Source organism: Zingiber officinale, chromosome 9A, assembly GCF_018446385.1.
Source record: "Zingiber officinale cultivar Zhangliang chromosome 9A, Zo_v1.1, whole genome shotgun sequence".
NCBI classification, from domain to species: domain Eukaryota; kingdom Viridiplantae; phylum Streptophyta; class Magnoliopsida; order Zingiberales; family Zingiberaceae; genus Zingiber; species Zingiber officinale.
The window spans coordinates 74,239,518-74,262,660 of NC_056002.1; positions in this window are offsets into that span (position 1 = coordinate 74,239,518).

Sequence of the window (23,143 nt, forward strand, 5' to 3'; positions counted from 1 at the left end):
ATCTTATCATGAAATGAGGTCTTGTTTAAATCATCTTAGATTTGAAAACCTTTTCTTTAGCCGAATTTTCTTAAATTCTTTCCTAGGTTTTCTAATCCTTATAAATCTGAAAATCACATAAAAGCCTTGTACCACAGGTGAGGGGAAGCTTACCTTCTTTGCTTAAGTTTCCTAGAGTTGAGAACTTGCTTGTGGACCTTTCTTCCTTGCTTGCTTTGCTCGGCACCAATGGAGGAAGAAGTGGCTAGGTCTTTTGGTGGAGAGGAGGAGGAAGAAGAGGAGGCTTCTTCCTCTTGTGTTGCTCGGCAACAAAAAGAAAGAAAGAAAAGAGGGAGTGTCTCGGCACCTCTAGGAGAAGAGGAGGAGAGTGAGTTGAGGATGAAGCCACCCCTCCATGCCTATTTATACTAAAATGAGGGGAGGAAAACTTGACTTGATTCATCCTCCTTATTTATTTCTCCTCTTTAATGATAAGAATATTCTAGAGAAATGCTTCTTGAGTTCTCTCTTTTCTTTCCTTTAATTTCTCTCTTTTCTTTCCTTTAATTAAAATTCCTATCTCTCCTCTTACAATATCCTCTCCTATCACACTTGGTTAACATATGCATGCATCCACAAGAGAACCAAGGATCAAAACTTGGTTATGTATATTTTTACTTCTTTTTACTTCCTTTTCCTTTTAAGTAAAAAGAATCCTTTCTTATTCTTAACTACTTAGTCCTTTCTCTCCTTATCAATAATTCTCCTATCCCCTTTGATATCCTATACATGTTCCTTACAAGAGGTCCAAGGTTCAATCCTATTTCTCTTCTAACATATTATTGATATTCTTTTGTACATAATAATTCATATATCACCATATTATGCATTATGCATAAATATTTCATACACATATATATTATCTCATAATCCTTCCTTTTGTTTACATTAATTCCATGTATTATAAATATAGATGATTTATATTCTCAACTTTATTTTCTTTCATAAAGTTTTAATCATCTAAATCCTTCCCATCTTAATATTCAACTTAGAATATTTACACCTTCTTTTCACTACCTTCAAACTCTCATTATCCTTACTTTCTTATCTAGGCTTTCTAGGGGTGTTACAGTCGTCAGCCTGAGAGATACTCATTTCTCTTGTCTGACCATGATGACATTGTGCTCATAGAGGATGAGCCTACCACCTATCAGGAAGCTGTGATGAGACCAGATTCCGAGAAATGGCTAGAAGCCATGAGATCCGAGATGGAATCCATGTACACCAACCAAGTATGGACTTTGGTTGATCCACCTGAAAGGGTAAAACCCATAGGGTGCAAGTGGGTCTTTAAGAGAAAGACTGACATGGATGGACTTATCTATAAGGGTCGCTTGGTAGCTAAAGGTTTCAAGCAGATTCATGGTATTGACTATGATGAAACCTTTTCTCCAGTAGCGATGTTTAAGTCCATTCAGATCATGCTTGCTATTGCAGCCTACCATGACTATGAGATATGGCAGATGGATGTCAAAACCGCGTTTCTGAATGGAAACCTACTTGAGGATGTGTACATGACACAACCTGAGGGTTTTGTAGATCCACAGCATACTAGCAGAGTATGCAAGCTGCATAGGTCCATTTATGGACTAAAGCAAGCTTTTCGGAGCTGGAATCTTCGATTCGATGATGCAATCAAACAGTTTGGTTTCATCAAGAACGAAGATGAACCTTGTGTCTACAAGAAGGTTGTAGGAGACATAGTTGTCTTCCTCATATTGTATGTGGATGACATACTACTCATTGGGAAGGACATCCCTATGCTTCAGTCTATCAAGACTTGGCTAGGGAGTTGCTTCTCAATGAAGGACTTAGGTGAGGCATCCCGCATTCTAGGGATACAGATCTATAGAGATAGATCTAAGAGATTGCTTGGCCTAAGTCAGAGTACATACATTGACAAGGTACTCCTTCGGTTTGCCATGCAGAATTCCAAGAAGGGATTTCTACCGATGTCACATGGCGTAAGTCTTTCAAAGACTCAAGGTCCTTCTTCTAGAGAGGAGAGAGACCGCATGCATCAGATCCCTTATGCCTTAGCCATAGGATCGATCATGTACGCTATGCTATGTACTCGACCTGATGTCTCGTATGCTTTGAGCATGATGAGTAGATACCAGTCAGATCCAGGTGAAAGTCACTGGATAGCGGTCAAGAATATTCTTAAGTACTTGAGAAGGACTAAAGAATATTTCTTGATATATGGAGGCAATGATGAGCTAGCTGTAAAGGGTTACAGTGATGCTAGCTTCCAGACCGACCAGGATGACTATAGATCGCAGTCGGGGTTCATATTTTGCATAGAAGAGTTCGAAGCAGGATACAGTAGCTGATTCTACAACAGAAGCCGAGTACATTGCTGCATCAGAGGCAGCAAAGGAGGCAGTTTGGATCCGCAAGTTCATCACTGAACTTGGGGTGGTTCCTAGCATTGCTGACCCCATTGAGCTCTATTGTGACAACAATAGAGCTATAGCACAGGCAAAGGAACCTCGCTCACACCAGCGGACCAAGCATATACTACGGCGCTTCCATCTCATTCGAGAGATTATCGATAGAGGAGATGTGAAGATTTGCAGAGTACATACAGAGGCTAACATCGCAGATCCCTTGACCAAGGCTTTGGCACAGAGGAAGCATGATGGTCACACTAGGTCATTAGGCCTATACTGATTGGCACTAGTGCTAGTGGGAGATTGTTAGTTAGAGCCCTAGAGCCAATCATTTGATGATTGTATGGACTCATTGTATCATATTCTTGTATATTAATAAAGACATTTGTTTGGTTATTATACTTATTTATATTAGTGCCAAATAGACTAAGTATAATAGCGTCCTTGAGTAGAAGGTTCTTACCTATATCAATCGATTGGTTGAATCGATAGTGAGATGATATAGGGAATACTACTCTAAATCATTCCTAGTCGAGTATTAACATTCAGGGACAATGTTAATACAATAAGACTAGCATGTAGGTCAACTCGATAACTTGATCTCACAAGTCATGGATATAGAGATATCAAGCTGACACATGGGTATGCATTAGAGAATGTATACTGAATGGCCCGCCATGAGAAAGTATCATGGATCATTATATGAGTGTCACATACTTTCTCATGTGGCTATTAGTATGACTATTAGTCCTTAGACCTGAAGTCACCATAGATTCCTACATAAGGAGTTATGTACTTTGGTTTCGTCAAACGTCACCCGTAACTGGGTGGACTATAAAGGCGATTACTGGGTATATAACGAATTATGTAGAGGGATGTGAGTGATGTAGATGGGATCTATCCCTCCCATATGACGGGAGCGACATCGGTATTCTTGATAGAGTGAGACCACTAAGTGCATGGCCATGCCCAAATGAGTCAACATTAGATGTTGAGCTCATTTGATCGAGTGAGTCTACTTGGAGTTCAAGATTTAGATTGATTAGAGGATGACACGGTCTATGCCTCATATTGATCAATCTAGATGTCTAGGATAGAAGGACAATGTCTCATATATTGTGAGGAGTCACAATTAGTAGTCACAAGGTGATGTCTGATCTCGACATTCTTGTAACTTGGGTAGTTATGATGTGTTGCTAGATACCGCTCATTACTTATGCTCCTAAATGGGTTTAGGGCATTGCCAACGTTACAAGAACCTATAGGGTCACACACTTAGGACAATTAGATGGAGATTAGGTTCATATGATGAACCAAGAGGATTAGATTCATTTGAGGAATCAAATTGGATTAAGAGTAATCCTAATTGGGCTAACTCGAGTTCGACTCAAGTTGATTCATGTGTTCAATGAGTCTAATTTAGATTTTGACTCATTGAATCAATTTAATTTAATGAATTAGATTCATTATATTAAGTTGGTTCGAATCAAATGGTTAGATTATATCAACCATGGTAGAGATTGAGTCAAGTTTGACTTGACTTGAGAAGGAAGACCAAAGGTCAATTTTGACTTGACCTTTTGCCACCTCATTGGTGAGTTGGCATTAGGTGGACCAATAATGATGTTCCACATCATCATGGGTGCCACCTCATGGAAGTTACAAAGCCATTCTCTTTAATGGTTTCATATTAATTGCAATTAATACAATTAATTTGGGGGTTTTTGAGAGTGGCCGACCACTTTGTGTGGGAGTGTGAATTCATTTTTCCATTCAAGTGGTGTAACTCCTTCTTCTTCCTTGTGTTCTCTCCTTGCTCTCCCTCCTCTTCCTTGCCGTGACCTATCAAGGTGCTAGCACACCTTTGTTTAGGTTTTCTCCATCAAGAATTGTTCGTGTGGATACTTCTAGAGGACCGACGCTTGACGGTCTAGAGATCCGGCAACTTCTTGGACGAGCGGGAACGCGAAGGGCTTCGCTACAAGGGTAATGATCTTAACTTTAGTGTAGATCTAAAGTTTTTACAAACTCGTACAAGAAAAAGGTTTTTCGAAAAGTTTTGTTTCCGAATCTTTGCACGAAATCCATGGCTTTGGGTGACTCGGGGTTTCCGCGACGCGGAAAAGCGGTTTTCACGGCCCGACGAACCCAACAGAGGAATACAATAGAAGATCAAGAGGTCTATAAGCTACAAAAGGTATAACTAGTTATTAGTTTCCACATCATAACTAGTTCATCTTTTGTATGGATCTTGGAAAACCAAACACCAGAGGTTATTGGTTTTAAGTTATCATTTTTGTTATCAATTTTATTTTTCGATTTCGTGTTTCAATAATGTATTTCTATTGAGGTCTCTTTAGTTAAATCTGGTTTACTGTAAGAAGTTAAATATTCAATTTCTTTGTGAGGTTTTGTCTAGGAAGTGGTGGATGAGCCCATACCTAAGAAGGCCTAGTGCCTCACCATGTTTAACCTGGAAGTCGATCTTTGAAATAAATATTTGATAACTTCTGTAATATGGTTTAACTTAGGAAGATCACATCAGTTAAATTTGGAGTAAAAATGTTAAGTATCGTTTCCAATCCAAGTTTAACTTCTGAAGGATAATTTGGATTAATAATGTTAAACATCATTTGTAATCCAAATTTAACTTCAGTAGAGCACATGGGTAGCTAGGATAGTTCTATGCTTGTACAAATTTTTGTACAGGGGAACTAGGACGGTATTCCGAGTAGCAACCAACAATTGGTATCAGAGCTAGGTTATACATCTGTGTGTTTGGTTTTTAGTTTAATTATGCACATGTTATACATATTTTAGGCAGGATAATAGTAGGATATGGAAATAGATTAACTCTGTGGTTGCAGGCTCCAACTATTATGACCTATTGTGATTGTGTGTGATTGGACTCTTAGACATGTCGAGGGCATTTTATGTATGTGCATGATTGTACTTATTAAATACAGCAAGAGTTGTATTAGTTTTAGAATTTTACATTTTGTTCGATCTAGACTTTATGTACATTCTTTTGTGGAATATATGATCGATATATGTAAAATTTTATTTTTGTGGCCCAGAGGCGCAACAGAAAAGAAAGCTCGATGGATGCGACGACATGAGCCCTAGGGCCGGCGGCTAGTTTTGACGACTGCTAGGGCTGACAGCACACGGAGGACAGTGATGGAAGATGCCATAATAGTTGGAAAATTATTTTTTCATATTTATTGCTTTTATTTTCTCTGATGTGTTGTGTGCATGTTAAAATCCTCATCTTAAATAACTAAGTGGGAGAGGGATTAATAAATAAATTCCACGGTCTCCATTACTAGTTTGTAAGTGATGCAATCAAACTTGCACGTTGGCTCTGAGTGCCTTCCTCCACATTGGATGAGTTTGTTTGCGGATCACTAAATCAAACTTCCTTTACGGATGATTATAAGAAATTATTTAGGAGCGTGTGATCTTCTTCATCTGAAGGGGCACAATCCTATTTAATGGACTAATTATCAAGTAATGTTATACACTTAGGCGCAATTAATAGTATCCTCCCCATCGGAGTCATTCCTATTATTTGTGTGACCAAAGAAATACCAACTATTAATTTTATTTGTCATAAAGTTAGGTTGACAAGAATAAAAGTAATGGGTAAAACCTCCTCTTACAAATGTTTGAATTTGTATACGTCCACACTATCGTGGCATACAAAATTCACAGTGTTTTGAAGTGTTGGTGAATTTAAATAATATTGTTTGAGGAATCAATATTATTCTAAATTATAAAGTCTTGACCAAAACTTATTTTGTGATTCTTAGGATGACTTTCAACCCACTGGCTATTATTCTGAAAGAGAACAAACTTATTGGTCCAAATTACATAGATTGGAAAAGAAACCTGGACATTGTCCTAACTGCTGAAGGCTATAAGTTTGTACTGTTAGAGGTCTGCCCTAATGAGCCTAATAGTGATTCTAGTGAAGAGGAGATTGAGTATCATAAAAAATGGATAAAGGCAAATGAGATGGCGCGATGTTACATTTTGGCTTTTATGTAAAATGTGATGCAACATCAGTATCAGTCCATGCCTACTGCCTATAACATGATGTACAATCTCAAGGAACTCTTTGGACACCAGAATCGGGCTGCTAGGCAAGAGGCTATGAGAAACTTAATGACAGCCACCATGTCAGAGGGGACACCCGTAAGGGATCATATCCTCAAAATGATGGCTTATTTAAACGAGATACAAATACTTGGAGCCGATGGAGAAATCCAGGTCGATATTATTCTTCAAACGCTACCTAAAAGTTTTGAGCAATTCCGCCTGAACTACAATATGAATAAAAGGATTTATTCATTGGCGGAACTACTGACAAAACTTCAGGCAACAGAGGGGCTATTTCATCATAATTCTCAAATTCACTTTGCTGAAACTGTTTCTACTTCTAAGTCGAAAGACAAGAAGAAGAAAAAGAAACAAGATGACTCGGCAAATAAAGTGAATCGATCTCTAGGTACTAGACTAAAAGTAGGAGTGAAGAAGCCGAAGGGCAAGTGCTTCATTTGTAAGTAGTCTGGACATTGGAAGGCGGACTGTCCTTGTAGGAAAGAGAACAATAAAGGTATATCTTATTCTCTAGTAGTTGAATCATGTTTAGTGGTGTTATCTACCAGTAACTGGTGTGTAGATACAGGAGTCACTGATCATGTCTGCAATACATTGCAGGGTTCCAGGAAACCCGACGACTATATGAGGTAGAGATAACCATCTACATGGGCAATGCTACGAAAGTGGCGGCTATTGTAGTGGGAGATGTCTATTTATCATTTGATAGGAATATAACTTTGATTTTGAGAAATTATCTTTATGTACCAAGTTTTAGAAAGAATTTAAGTTTAGTTTCTAAACTGTTTTTGGATGGATATACTGTTTCTTTTGATGACAAAGTGATTATCAAGAAAAATAGGATAGTTATTTGTTCTGATATATTAATTGGCAATTTGTATACTCTAAATCCGATAACTCCCACAAAGCAACAAATGGAAATTAATAACACATCCTCTAATTCTAATAAGAGAAAGGAACCTTTAAAAATGAACCAAACATATCTTTGGCATCTAAGACTTGGTTATATTAACTTGAGTAGGATTCAAAGGCTAATAGTCGATGGACTCTTGGGTTCATTAGTGTTGGAAAACTTTCCAACATGTGAATCTTGCTTGGAAGGAAAAATAACCAAGAGACCTTTTAAGGCCAAGGGGTATAGAGCAAAAGATGTGTTGGAATTAGTTCATTCTGATTTGTATGGTCCTATGACTATCCAGGCGAGAGGTAGTTTTGAATATTTTATCTCTTTTATAGACGACTATTCGAGATATGGGTACATTTACTTGATACGCTGCAAGTCTGAGTGCTTTGATAAGTTCAAAGAGTACAAGGCTGATGTGGAGAAACATCATGGTAAAAGTAGCAAGACACTACGGTCTAATCGTGGTGGCGAGTACCTCTCAGGAGAGTTTAGGAATTACTTATCAGAGGTTAGGATTCAATCCCAATTGTCTACACCTGGTACACCCGAATAAAATGGTGAGGTAGAACGAAGGGATAAGACTCTTATGGAAATGGTTAGATCGATGATGAGTTATTCAGAATTACCAAATTTATTTTGGGGATATGCTTTAGAAATGACAGTGTACATTTTGAATTTGGTACCTTCTAAATCAGTACCCTCTACTCGCACGGAATTATGGAATGGGCGCAAACCTAGTCTGAGTCATGTTCGGATATGGGGTAGTCCAGCACATGTGCTGAAGGGAGATGCTGATAAGTTGAAATCTCGTACAGAAGTTCGGTTGTTTATAGGTTATCCTAAAGGAACAAAAGGTGATTTGTTTTATAGCCCTAAAGATCAGAAGGTCATTATTAGCACTAATGTCCGATTTTTAGAAGAGGACTATGTAATAAACCACAAGCTCATGAGTGAAATTATTCTAGAAGAAATGAGAGAGGACACGTTTACTTTAGTACCAACAATGCAAGATGAAATATAACAAGAAACTGCAACACGTATCACAAATGATATACAACTACAGACAGTGCCTCGTCGTTGTGGGAGGGTTGTGAGGTAACCTGAAAGATTCATGTTTTTGGGAGAGTTTTCGGACTTGATCCCAGGTAAACATGAACTTGATCCCCGAACATATGACGAATCACTCCAAGATAAAGATGTAGCATCTTGGCAAAGAGCAATGAATTCAGAAATAGAATCTATGTATTCTGTAATGCCCACCCTTCTTACCCAACCAAAGGCGGCGCCACCTGTAACGCCCACCCTTCTTACCCAACCAAAGGCGGCGCTGCGTTCTTATACTACTTACGTACATGTTTTACTATAACAGCGGAAGAATAAAAACTTTAAAGAATTTAATTTATTAAGCATAATATCACATATTCTGATTTGTTCAAATATTGATTCTATAACTAATCATATTAATTTGTCCGAATCGTTCTTTGCCGAGCCACCACCACACACATCACTATCTGCTCCTCCTGCTGCTCCGTTGTTCCGAATATCCGTCCCCCATATCTGCGGTACATGGAAAGTAAGCTATGAGCACTCATGGCTCAGTAAGTTCCTTTCCTACTCACTGAAACCGAAAATCATCGTATATCAATATCATGCGTAATATCATAAGCATACAACATACAAGGGTATCATATTCATATCATATTATCACATGACATTATATCTAATCATCAGATAATTCAAGTACATATGTAGGCAATGCATCATGAATTTGAAAACTTATACTAATAAGTACTTGAAATTAATATCATCATTAAGGGGATCCCGATTTGTACCACATACATAATACGCGCGCTTCATAGGTAGGTCCAAGGTAGCAAGTCTTGAACCCTATCATGCATACATACTAGGCCCGAGTCTTACTCCATCGACCTAGGGCATTCAGAGGCCCATTACTGATGAGGCCCGAGTCTTACTCCATCGACCCCGGGGCGTTTACGGAGCCCACCCATGGTACAAACCCATACAAAAATAACTTATCATGCATAACTATCATATCATGTCCTTAACAATCTTTTATGCATTTCTTTTCATTATGTATAGCATTTCCTATGCTATCACATATCATGGCATATTACATAACATAATTTTATTTCTTCATTTTGTATAGCATTTCCTTATGCTATCACATATCATGGCATATTACATAACATTATGTATAGCATTTCCTATGCTATCACATATCATGGCATATAACATAATTTCATTTTCTCCTCATTATGTTTAGCATTTCCTATGCTATCACATATCATGGCATATTACATAACATTATGTATAGCATTTCCTATGCTATCACATATCATGGCATATAACATAATTTCATTTTCTCCTCATTATGTTTAGCATTTCCTATGCTATCACATATCATGGCATATTACATAACATTATGTATAGCATTTCCTATGCTATCACATATCATGGCATATAACATAATTTCATTTTCTCCTCATTATGTTTAGCATTTCCTATGCTATCACATATCATGGCATATTACATAACATTATGTATAGCATTTCCTATGCTATCACATATCATGGCATATAACATAATTTCATTTTCTCCTCATTATGTTTAGCATTTCCTATGCTATCACATATCATGGCATATTACATAACATTATGTATAGCATTTCATAGAAGGAACCTTGCACTTAGTTCGGTTAGACAATAATCTTACTCACCTCTTTAAAATATTTTTGGTTGAAATCCTAAGGTTAGATACTCCTCTGATCATACATCATATCAATATAAAATCATGGAAAGGAATCCTTCTACATAGCATAGAAAATCTTATCATGAAATGAGGTCTTGTTTAAATCATCCTAGATTTGAAAACCTTTTCTTTAGCCGAATTTTCTTAAATTCTTTCCTAGGTTTTCTAATCCTTATAAATCCGAAAATCACATAAAAGCCTTGTACCACAGGTGAGGGGAAGCTTACCTTCTTCGCTTAAGTTTCCTAGAGTTGAGAACTTGCTTGTGAACCTTTCTTCCTTGCTTGCTTTGCTCGGCACCAATGGAGGAGAAGAGTGGCTAGGTCTTTTGGTGGAGAGGAGGAGGAAGAAGAGGCTTCTCTTCCTCTTGTGTTGCTCGGCAACAACAAGAAAGAAAAGAGGGGGAGAGTGAGGAGGAAGAAGGTGTTCTTCCTCTTGTGTTGCTCGGCAACAAGAAGAAAAGAGAGGGGAGAGTGGGTCTCGGCACAAAGGGAGGAGAGGAGGATGAGTGGGTTGAGGATGAAGTTGAAGTCCCCCCTCCATGCCTATTTATACTAAGATGAGGGGAGGAAACTTGACTTGATTCATCCTCCCTATTCATTTCTCCCCTTAAATGACAAGAATATTCTAGAGAGATGCCTTTTGAGTTCTCTCTTTTCTTTCCCTTAATTTCTCTCTTTTCTCTCCTTTAATAAAATTTTCTATCTCTCCTCTTACAATATCCTCTTCTATCCCACTTGGTTAACACATGCATGCATCCACAAGAGAACCAAGGATCAAAACTTGGTTATGCATATTTTTACTTCTTTTTACTTCCTTTTCTTTTAAGTAAAAAGAATCCTTTCTTATTCTTAACTACTTAGTCCTTTCTCTCCTTATCAATAATTCTCCTATCCCCTTTGGTATCCTATACATGTTCCTTACAAGAGATCCAAGGTTCAATCTCTCTTCTAACGTTTTATTTTCTTTTGTACATAATAATTCATATATTACCCTATTATGCATTATGCATAAATATTTCATACATGTATTCATATTTCTTCCTTTTGTCTACATTAATTCCATACATTATAAATCATGCATAGATGATTTATATTCTCAACTTTATTTTCTTTCATAATGTTTTTAATCATCTAAATCCTTCCCATCGTAACATTCAACGTAGACTATCTACACATTCTTTTCATTACATTCGTACTCTCATTGCCCTTACTTTATCTAGGCTTTCTAGGGGTGTTACAAACTCCCCTACTTATTGAAAGTTCGTCCCCGAACTTAGAATAACAATTTCTGCTCCGATTCCTTAGATACTGGTGGAGCTTCCAGCATATCGGGTTCATCCGCGAACTCGAGGTATTCGCCAAAATATTCTACATCCTCGGGATCGTATTCGAACGGGATATAGTCCATTTCTACAAGATTTTAAAGATTCATTATTCCTCTTATGTTATAGCCTAAGGTTCTTGTATCTAGGCTACCATTCATGCATCCTAGAATATCACCTACTATTTTTAACACATACTTGTCATCATGCACCCTTCTCTAGGGTATAGCTTAAGGTATCCTTCCTAGGCTACCATTCATGTATCTTAGAGTATCATACTATTTTGCATACAAATAAATTATGCAACTGTACTTACTTGGAGTGGCAGGAAGGAGCTTGATGTGTGTGTAGTGAGCTGGCAAAACTTCGCTCTGATACCACCTGTAACGCCCACCCTTCTTACCCAACCAAAGGCGGCGCCACCTGTAACGCCCACCCTTCTTACCCAACCAAAGGCGGCGCTGCGTTCTTATACTACTTACGTACATGTTTTACTATAACAGCGGAAGAATAAAAACTTTAAAGAATTTAATTTATTAAGCATAATATCACATATTCTGATTTGTTCAAATATTGATTCTATAACTAATCATATTAATTTGTCCGAATCGTTCTTTGCCGAGCCACCACCACACACATCACTATCTGCTCCTCCTGCTGCTCCGTTGTTCCGAATATCCGTCCCCCATATCTGCGGTACAAGGAAAGTAAGCTATGAGCACTCATGGCTCAGTAAGTTCCTTTCCTACTCACTGAAACCGAAAATCATCGTATATCAATATCATGCATAATATCATAAGCATACAACATACAAGGGTATCATATTCATATCATATTATCACATGACATTATATCTAATCATCAGATAATTCAAGTACATATGTAGGCAATGCATCATGAATTTGAAAACTTATACTAATAAGTACTTCATGTTGCTTAGAAATTCCATGCTATCCTCTTAGGGTTTCGGCCAAAGAAAGATAAGAGGATTAGAGACAATTTAATACCTCAACTATACTTGTTTATTTGTCCTCATGATATGTAGACCATTATATGATGTTAGTATAAATTTTCATGCTTCATGTTGCTTAGAAATTCCATGCTATCCTCTTAGGGTTTCGGCCAAAGAAAGATAAGAGGATTAGAGACAATTTAAGACCTCAACTATACTTGTTTATTTATCCTCATGATATGTAGACCATTATATGATGTTAGTATAAATTTTTCATGCTTCATGTTGCTTAGAAATTCCATGCTATCCTCTTAGGGGTTCGGCCAAAGAAAGATAAGAGGATTAGAGACAATTTAAGACCTCAACTATACTTGTTTATTTGTCCTCATGATATGTAGACCATTATATGATGTTAGTATAAATTTTTCATGCTTCATGTTGCTTAGAAATTCCATGCTATCCTCTTAGGGTTTCGGCCAAAGAAGGATAAGAGGGTTAGAAACAATTTAAGACCTTAACTATGCTTGTTTATTAGTCCTCATGATATGTAGACCATTATATGTTGTGAGTTAAGTTTTCATGCTACATGTTGTATTCAAAAGTGTAGAACCCTACATTTGGGTTTCGGCCAAGATGATAAAATATGGCTTAGAGCAAAGTTTGAAATCTAACCATGCTTGTTTATGCCTCTTTATGATGTATGACCTCTTATATGTTATAGTTTAAGTTTTCATGCTTCTTGTGGTATTGAAAGTTTAAGAACCTTACCCTTAGGGTTTGGCCAAGATTGAATAGAAGGTTTAGGGAAAAGTTTTAAAACCTAACTATTCTTGTTATGTTCCCTCATGATGTATGATTCTTGATATATGGTTAGTTTAAGTTTTCATGCTTCATGTTGGGTTAAAAACCTAGAATCCTACCTCTAGGTCTCGGCTAGGTTGTGATTTAGGTTTTGTAGGAAGATCAAAACCCTAACCATACATGATAATGACTTTCTATGATAGAGTATGAATTTATGTCACTATGTTATTTGATATGTATACTCATGCCATCATGTTACGATTCCTATGATATGTTATTATGTTATGTGCACTTTATGCCATCATGTATGATTCCTATGATATGCTACATGTTTTGTGCACATTATGCCACCATGATATGATTCCTATGATATGCTATATGTTATGGGTACTCATTGCCATCATGTTATGTTTATGCAAGGCTTATGTATGAGGAAAAGCCTAAGAGATGCATCCCTTAAGTTGGGATTAAGAGCACTCTTCATGATAGCCTAAGAAATGCTTCCCTTAAGTTGGGACTAAGAGCACTCTTCATGTTATGACAAGAGATATGATATGCTATGATATGACAAGAAACATGTATGCTATTTTACTTTTGTATGGCTTGTACCAAGGGTGGGCTCCTAAACGCCCCTAGGTCGATGGTCTATGAAACGGGCCTAGTAAAAGGGATGGGCTCCTAAGTTACCCCTAGGTCGATGGTCAATGAAACGGGCCTAGTTTCTAGTAGGTTCAAGATTTGCTACCTTGGATCTACTTAGTATGCGCGCATTCATGTATGTATGTGGTACAAAGTCGGGCCCTTATGATGAGATTATGTTTAAGTATTTATATGATATATATGTTTTCGAAGGACATCTTGCATATACTCATTTCATTATACATGTTTTCAAAAGACATCTTGCATATGTTTATTCATGCTAAATGTTTCTCTATGTTTTAGTAAGATGTTTCTTTTGAGAAAATATGTCTATGATGCCTAGATGATCATGCTACTCCTTATGTATGAATTTCTCACATGCTATGTTATGATTTACTTACATGAATATGACTCTATTTATGGTAGCATGCAAATTTATATCTAGATGTTGATTAAACGAACATGTCACCACTTTATGTTAAGATGCATGATTTATGTTTTGTGAGTAGGAAGGAATCTTACTAAGCCTATGTGCTTATAGTTTTATGTTTTCCTTGTACTGCAGAAAAGGGTAAGGAATGACTACACTAAGAGAAGCAGCAGGAAGGGCGAAAGATGTGTGTGGAAGTGGCATGGTGGAAAGAAGATCTATTTTATCTTTCAAGACTTATTCATTCTCTAAGTTTTGCTTATGAACTATTTTTCCTACTAGATACTTTTGGATGTTTTATACTTGAGGTGAACTTATGTTTCATGTTTTATGCTTTAGTAAGATGATCATGTTGCAAGTAGTAAATATTGAATCAAGTTATATGCACTAGCATGTTGACACGTTTATTATGTTACATGATGTTATAGCTCACATGCCATGTTTTATTAGTATGCTTTTAAGATAGCATGATCAGTAGTTAGTTTTCTTATATATATATACTTCCGCTGTCTTGATTTTCATATACGTATGTATGATTCAAGTAAGTAACCCCGTCCCTCCCTTAGGGTAGTAGAGGGGCGGGCGTTACAGTTTGGTATCAGAGCAGGTCTGCCTTTCCACTACACACACATCAAGCCTCCATCCTGCCGCTCCAAGTAAGAATTTCTATGCCATCTTTATGCCTACTCTATTTCTTTTATGCATGATAAGAAATGCTTTAATCTAAGTATGCATGCCTACTCCATTATTTTAATTATGATAAGGAATGTTTTAGTCTAAGTATGCATGAAGGTAGGGTAGGAATGATGATAACTTATGCTAAGCCTTGTTAGGAATAATCATAACTTATGCTAGCCTTGTTGTCATTAATGAAGGTAAGCATGGCTAGAAGACGCAATACCAGAGCCGATGAGGCGGTACCCCCACCTGATCTGATGCACGTAGTCACTGAACTTCACCATCAGGTCACTAAACATCAACAAGTAATAAATACTCTGATGAATCAGCAGGGGAACCCTACCACCCCACCAGGGAACCAGAATATGATGCCAGTTGTACCTACGGCTGTGCTAGTACCACCAACACCAATACTACCCATGGGCCCTGCTCTAGTGGTTAGATAGGAGGCGTACCTGATTCAGTGGCAGAGACTGAAATCGGAAACTTTCTCTGGTAACTGCGAACCATGGGACGCTCAAGCCTGGTTCAAGACTGTGGGGAGCATAGTAGAACTTCTGGATTGGCCGGAACATGAGAAGGTCAAGTGTGCATTGTTCTGCCTTACGGGTGATGCCAGAATGTGGTGGGACAGAGTCAAAGCAAAGAGACAAGTAAATCAAATGGGATGGACGGACTTCGAAACTGAATTTTTCGAAGAATTCTTCCACATGCGTGTGACGTACAAGCACTACGACGAGTTCACCGAATTCCGACAAGGTGACCTATCAGTTAATGAAGCGGTGAAGAGATTCAACTGACAATCGTGCCTATGCCCAGAGCTGGTCAATACAGAAAGAGAAACGGTCAGACTCATGCTGAAGATGCTCAGACCCGAGATAGCTCTAAACTTGGCCGGCGGAACTAATAGATCACAGACTACAGAAGAGCTAATCAGCAGTGCCATAATCACCGAACACTATCTGAAGGCGTTGAATGAGGGCAAGAGTCAAGCCCAGTCTGGAGGACAGAAACCTCAAAATACTAGAGCCAACTGGAAAGGAAACCACAATGGCAAGAGAAAGCAATGGAACGACTCTAAAGGTGGTCCAGCAAGCAAGAAACCCATGTTTCCTCAATGTATCACATGTGGAAAGAAGCATCCAGGGATATGCCGGATAGACACAAATAGGTGCTACAATTGTGGATTGGAAGGACATATGGCCAGGAACTGCCCTACTCAGGTTCAGACACCTCCTCAGCAGTATGTCCAGAACCGAGGTGCTCCCCCACAGCTACATCAGATGCAGACTGCTATAGAAGGGACTTCGATAAGCCAAGGGAGATTGGAAGCCCTGCTAGTCACAACGAATGCTAGGATTTTCTCCCTCACCAAGGAAGACATGGCGAATGATTCTACGGTTGTCATAGGTCAGATATTTATTTTCAGTCAGCATGCTACTGTATTATTTGATACTGGGGCAACACACTTATTCGTCTGTACATCTTTCACAAGGAAGATAGACATGCCACCACAAGCCTTAGATTGCAAGTTCTTAACGACCCTGCCTTCGGGAGAAGTAATGTCATCTACTCATATGCTACGAGCTGCACCCATCAGAATCACAGACAGAGAAGTCTACTAGGATTTGATAGTGCTCGACATGCTGGATTATGACCTTATATTGGGCATGAATTTCCTGAGCAAATACGGTGCTTCGATCGAGTGCCGTAAAAGAAAAGTGATTTTTCAACCTGAAGCAGAACCGACATTCGAGTTTATGGGAGAACCAAGGAAGGAGACTAAGGAATTCTTGTCAGCCTTAAAAGCACAAAAGATGTTAGACCGTGGATGCACTGGATTTCTAACACATGTAGTCGATAGCAGTCAAGCAGAGTACCAAAAGCGGGAAGATGTCAGAGTTGTATGAGACTACCCAGAGGTATTCCCCGAGGAACTACCAGGGTTAGCCCCCGATAGAGAAGTTGAATTTGAGATCGAACTGATTCCTGGTACTAAACCGATCTCTAAAGCACCTTACCGTATGACACCAGCTGAATTGAAGGAACTTCAGGAAAAGATATGGGAGTTACTCAACAAGGGACTTATACGCCCTAGTCACTCTCCATGGGGAGCTCCGGTACTGTTTGTAAAGAAGAAAGATGGGTCTATGCGAATGTGCATAGACTACCGAGCGCTAAATAAAGTGACGATTAAGAACAGGTACCCTCTACCACGGATTAACGACCTGTTTGACCAGTTAAAGGGTGCCACTATCTTCTCTAAGATTGACCTAAGGTCTGGCTATCATCAAGTAAAAGAGAAACAGGATGATATATCAAAGACGGCTTTCTGAACAAGATACGAACACTTTGAGTTCGTAGTTATGCCCTTCGGAGTAACGAATGCTCTTGCTCTATTTATGGACCTGATGAATCGGATTTTTTCAGCATTCCTCGACAAGTTTGTAATCGTCTTCATCGACGATATCCTCATCTATTCAAGAACCCAAGAAGAGCATGTCGAACACCTGAACATAGTATTGCAGATTCTTCGGGAGAAGCAGCTGTATGCGAAATTCTCCAAATGCGAGTTCTGGCTCGACCGAGTATCATTTTTGGGTCATATTATCTCCAAGGAAGGAGTAATGGTAGACCCAATAAAGATTGAAGCTGTGAGTAACTGGAACAGGCCAAAGAATGCCAGTGAGATCAGAAGCTTTCTCGGGCTAGCAGGCTACTACAGAAAGTTTGTAGAAGGCTTCTCTAGAATTGCAGCCCCTATGACAGCTCTCACCAAGAAGAACAAGAAGTATGAATGGACAGATGACTGCGAGAAGAGTTTCACAGAGTTGAAAAGGAGACTGACTAGTGCTCCAATCCTCACTCTTCTGAAAGGTAACGAAGGGTTCGATATGTACAGTGACGCTTCCAGATTAGGACTCGGAGCTGTACATTGCCTATGACTCTAGGCAACTTAAGGAACATGAAAGAAATTATCCCACTCACGATCTGGAGCTTGCAGCTGTGGTCTTTGCTCTCAAGATATGGAGGCATTATCTATATGGGGCTCAGTGTAGGATTTATACAGACCACCAGAGTCTGAAATATTTCTTCACATAGAAGGACCTAAACATGAGACAACGCAGATGGCTCGAACTAGTCAAGGACTATGACTGCGAGATTTTCTACCATCCGGGGAAGGCGAACAAAGTGGCCGATGCACTCAGTAGGAAGTCCTGAGCCACCCTAGTTATGGGACGGTATGAAATGAAAGTACCCAGAGTTATTTTAAGTTCGAGGATGAACTTTTATGAGGTATGGGGGACTGTAACACCCATAGGATCTCTAATAATTTCATATGAATTTTATTTTGATTAGAATAGGCCTTATGTGAATTTTCCCAAAAATAAGAGAAAATAGAATTAAAAAGAGGCATGACCAAGGTTTGAACCATGCACCTCTTGTTAGATGCATGTATGTGATAACCAGTAGCCCCAGTAGGGGTGTGCTATTAGGAAAAGAAGGGAGATTGTAGTTAAAGTGAAGGCCCTTTCACTTAGAAGGAGACTTAGAAGGAAAAGTTTGAGTTGCCTTCTTCCTCCCTAATGAAAAGATGAAATTGCTTTCTTCCTTCATTTAGCATAAATAAAAGAAAGGAAGGAAAAATCCATTTTTTCTTCTTCCTTCCTTCTCCTTTCTCCCTCCACCGAAACCTAAGCTCACTCCTCTTCATTATACCGAACCCAAGCCAAGGAATTCTCCCTAGGAAAAAGCTTCACAAGCAAGGGTATTTTCATTAGTAAACCAAGCGAAAGGAAGTAAGTATCTCCCTCACCTACAGTACAAGTAGTTCCGTGTGTTTCATATGATTGATAATGTTCAAAAACCTAGGATTAGGTTATTATATGTTTCGGCCAAGAAGGGATAAAAGCTTTAGAGGAAGTTTAAGACCTCAACTATACTTGTTTATTAGTCCTCATGATATGTAGACTATTACATGATGTTAGTATAAATTTTTCATGCTTCATGTTGCTTAGAAATTCCATGCAATCCTCATAGGGTTTCAGCCAAAGAAAGATAAGAGGATTAGAGACAATTTAAGACCTCAACTATACTTGTTTATTTGTCCTCATGATATGTAGACCATTATATGATGTTAGTATAAATTTTTCATGCTTCATGTTGTTTAGAAATTCCATGCTATCCTCTTAGGGTTTCGGCCAAAGAAAGATAAGAGGATTAGAGACAAATTAAGACCTCAACTATACTTGTTTATTTGTCCTCATGATATGTAGACCATTATATGATGTTAGTATAAAATTTTTCATGCTTCATGTTGCTTAGAAATTCCATGCTATCCTCTTAGGGTTTCGGCCAAAGAAAGATAAGAGGATTAGAGACAATTTAAGTGTAACACCCATAGGGTCTCTAATAATTCATGTAGATTTATGCATGATTAAAATGAGCCTTAATAATTCAATAGATTTATACATGATATAATATGGGCCTTATGTGGATTCTTCTTTAGAAAATAAAATAAAAAGAACCAAAAAAGAGGCATGACCAAGGATTGAACCTTGGACCTCTTGGCAAATGGTTTCATGTCATAACCAGTAGCCCCAGCAGGGGTGTGCTGATATGAAAAGAGGGGAATTGTTGTTAAAGGCAAGGAAGTGGAGGCTCTCTTTACTAAGGAGGAGAAGTCCAAGTTTCCTTCTTCTTCTCACAATGAAAAGAAAGTTTTTACCTTCTCCCTTCATTAAGGATGAGTAAAGGAAAAGGGAAGGAAAAATTCATGTTTCCTTCTTCCATTCAATTGGAATAAAAGGGGGAAAGAATGAAAATTGTCATTTTTGTTGCTCTCTTTCTCCATCCTCCTTCTATCCACCGAAACCACCTCCTCTCCCTCACCATTGCCGAACCAAGCAAGCAAGGGTTGCTCTAGGAAAGCTTCACAAGCAAGGTCATTCCTTTTAGGAAAATCAAGCGAAAGGATGTGAGTATCCCCTCACTGCAGTACAAGTAGTTGTCGATTTGTTTCGTATGAAAACATTTTTTTTGAAACCTTAGAGATTTCCTTGTAAGTTATGGCCAAGATAGATTGGTGGTCACTTAGGATTAACAAGTTTACAAGTTATGCTTTATGTTGCACAAAAAAAAAAAAAAGAAATCTAGAACCTCACCTTGAAGTTTCGGCCAAGACAAAAAGAGAAGGTCTAGAGCAAAGTTCTTTTGGTAACATGCTTGCCTATGCTCTTATATGATGTAGGATCTTTCATATGTTGTTAGTTTAAGTTTTAAGGCTTTATATGTTATTAAAGGATTAGGAACCCTAACCTAATGTTTCGGCCAAGATGAATCATAGGGTTTAGGGCAAAGTTTTGAAAAGGAAACATATTTGTTATGCTCCTTCATGATGTATGTTTTTCATAGGTTTATAGCTTAGGTTTTATTTCATGCTCCATGTTGGATAAAATTTGGATAAACCTATCTCCAAGTCTCGGCTAAGAATAGAAATGAAGTTTAAAACAAAGTTTCTTTTATGATAATATGCTTTGCTGAATGAACTCTTATGTGATGTTAGTTTAAATTTTATGCTTCATGTTGTATAAAAAAAAATATATGAAAACCCTAGTAGAAGTTTCGGCCAAGACAAGATATGAAGCTTAGGGACAAGATTTAAAACCTAATCATGCTTGTTTATGCTTATTCATGAGGTATGATATCTTGTATGTGGTTAGGTGAAGTCTTTATATTACATGTTTCACTAGAAGAATTGGAACCCCACTTGTAAGTTTCGGCCAAGATGGAATGTAGAGCTTAGAACTAAGTTTTGAAACCTAATTATGCTTAGTTGTGTTTCTACATGATGTATGATCTTTTGTATGAGGTTAGATAAGATTTTCATGCTACAATGTTGAACAAATGAAGCTTAGAATTTCACCCAAGGGTTCGGCCAAGTAAGTATAGGAGGCTTAGAGCAAGGTCTTGAAATCTAACCATGTTTGTTTATGCTTCCCTATGATGTATGATTATTTATGGTTAGTTTAAGTTTCATGTTTTTTTGGTAGTTAAGGTAAAAAAAAAACCCTAACCTTAAGGTTCGGCCAAGATTGGAAAAAGGGGTTTAGGGAAAAGTTTTTGAACCTAACTATGCATGCGTATGTTTCCTCATGTTGTATGATTCTTGATATATGGTTAGTTTAAGTTTTATGCTTCATGATATGATAGGATATGTTATGCTTCATGATATGAGATGATATGCTATGTTTCATGGAATGATATAGGCTATACTTCATGATATGATATATGCTATGCTTCATGATATGATATGCTATGCTTCATGATATGATATATGTTAAGTTTCATGAGATGATATGCTATGCTTCATGACATGATAAATGCTATGTTTCATGTAACATGCTATGCTCTATGTTATGATAAGAACATGTTATGGTTTATGAGATATGTTATGAAAGGCTTATGTAAGAAGATAAGCCTAAGAGATGCTTCCCTTAAGTTGGGATCAAGAGCTCTCTTCATGATATGACATGTATGATAAGACAAGAACATGATATGTATGATGACATGATAAGAAACATGATACTTGATACATGATATGTATGACATGCTATTTTACTTTTTGTATGGCTTGTACCAAGGGTGGGCTCCATAAGCGCCCCGATGTCGATGGTCTATGAAATGGGTCTCGTAAAAAGGGATAGACTCCTTAGTACGCCCCTAGGTCGACAGACTATGAACGGACCTAGATCCCTAGTAGGTTCGGGGCTAGCTACCTTGTCCTAGAGATTGCACACATTTATGTATGTATGTGGTACAAGCTGGGCCCTTATGTTGATATTATGTTCAAGTATGTATATGATATGAAAAAAAAAACACATGTTGCATATGTTCATTTCATTATGCATGTTTTCAAAGGAACATCTTGCATCTACATGTACATGTTATATGATTCCCTTCACACTTATTAAAGATACTTTTGAAATCATGTTTATGATGCTTGGATGATCATGTTATTAGTTCATGTTATGTACTCACATGTTATGATATGTTTCAGGATATGTTCTCACATGCCATGATATGTTTGATGTTATGTTCTCACATGCTATGATATGGTTATGTTATGTTTTCACATGCTATGATATGTGTTGGATCGAGACTGCGCTATAGGGGGGGGTGAATAATGCTCATGGCTATTTCGTTTTTCGAGTTCGTAAATCGTATGAGAAACTATCAGAGTAATAAGCAGCGGAATAAAACAATCAACCACAGAGACACAGGGAATTACTTCGTTCGGAGCCTAAGGCGACTCCTACTCGAAGGCCCGCGATCCTTGATCGCTTCCGGTGGGCAACAACTATAATCTCGATAAGAATTACAAGCTTCTTACAAAGAAAGTATTATAATAAAGTTATACCGACAACTTAAATAAGAGGAAAGCAGAGCTCCGGGTTGTCGGAATGTTGTAGCAGCACTTCGGAATGATTTTGTTAGCAGCACGTTGAAGAAAGAAAGCCTCAAACTTGATTCCATGAAGTGCTGGTCGAAACCCCCTTATAAATGGTGTTTAAGGCACCTTGAAGGCTGTTCAAGGCGCCTCCATGCTGCCTGGTCTTCCGCGTGGATCAAAACTGACCTGGTAGAATTTCATCCATTCAGGGCGCCTTATAGCCCTCTCAAGGCGCCTTCCAAGGCGCCTTCTGCCTGCTTCAAGGCGCCTCCAGTGGTGCTTCGAAGCCAGCTCAGCTTTTGCACCCGAGGCGCCTCCAAGCTCCATGGAGGCGCCTCGGACACTGTTCATCCGAGGCTTTAGGTTGCTCCTTTGCACCTGCAAGATACGTTAGTCCCAAACACTATCCTGCAGCACAAAGTTAGCACAATAAACATGATAAATGAAGTATAGACAGTCTCTGGACTGTCCGAGTCTGACTTCGGATTTCCAACCGGAAACCCTAGGTCGACCCGACGCCTACTGTTCCCTCTACGGGGAACGCGTCCTCACCTACTCCACTCAGGAGATTTACCTGTTGCCAGTCGATCCTCCAGATCGACTGGACTTTTGCTCAGCACTCGATGCTTCCGGACTTTC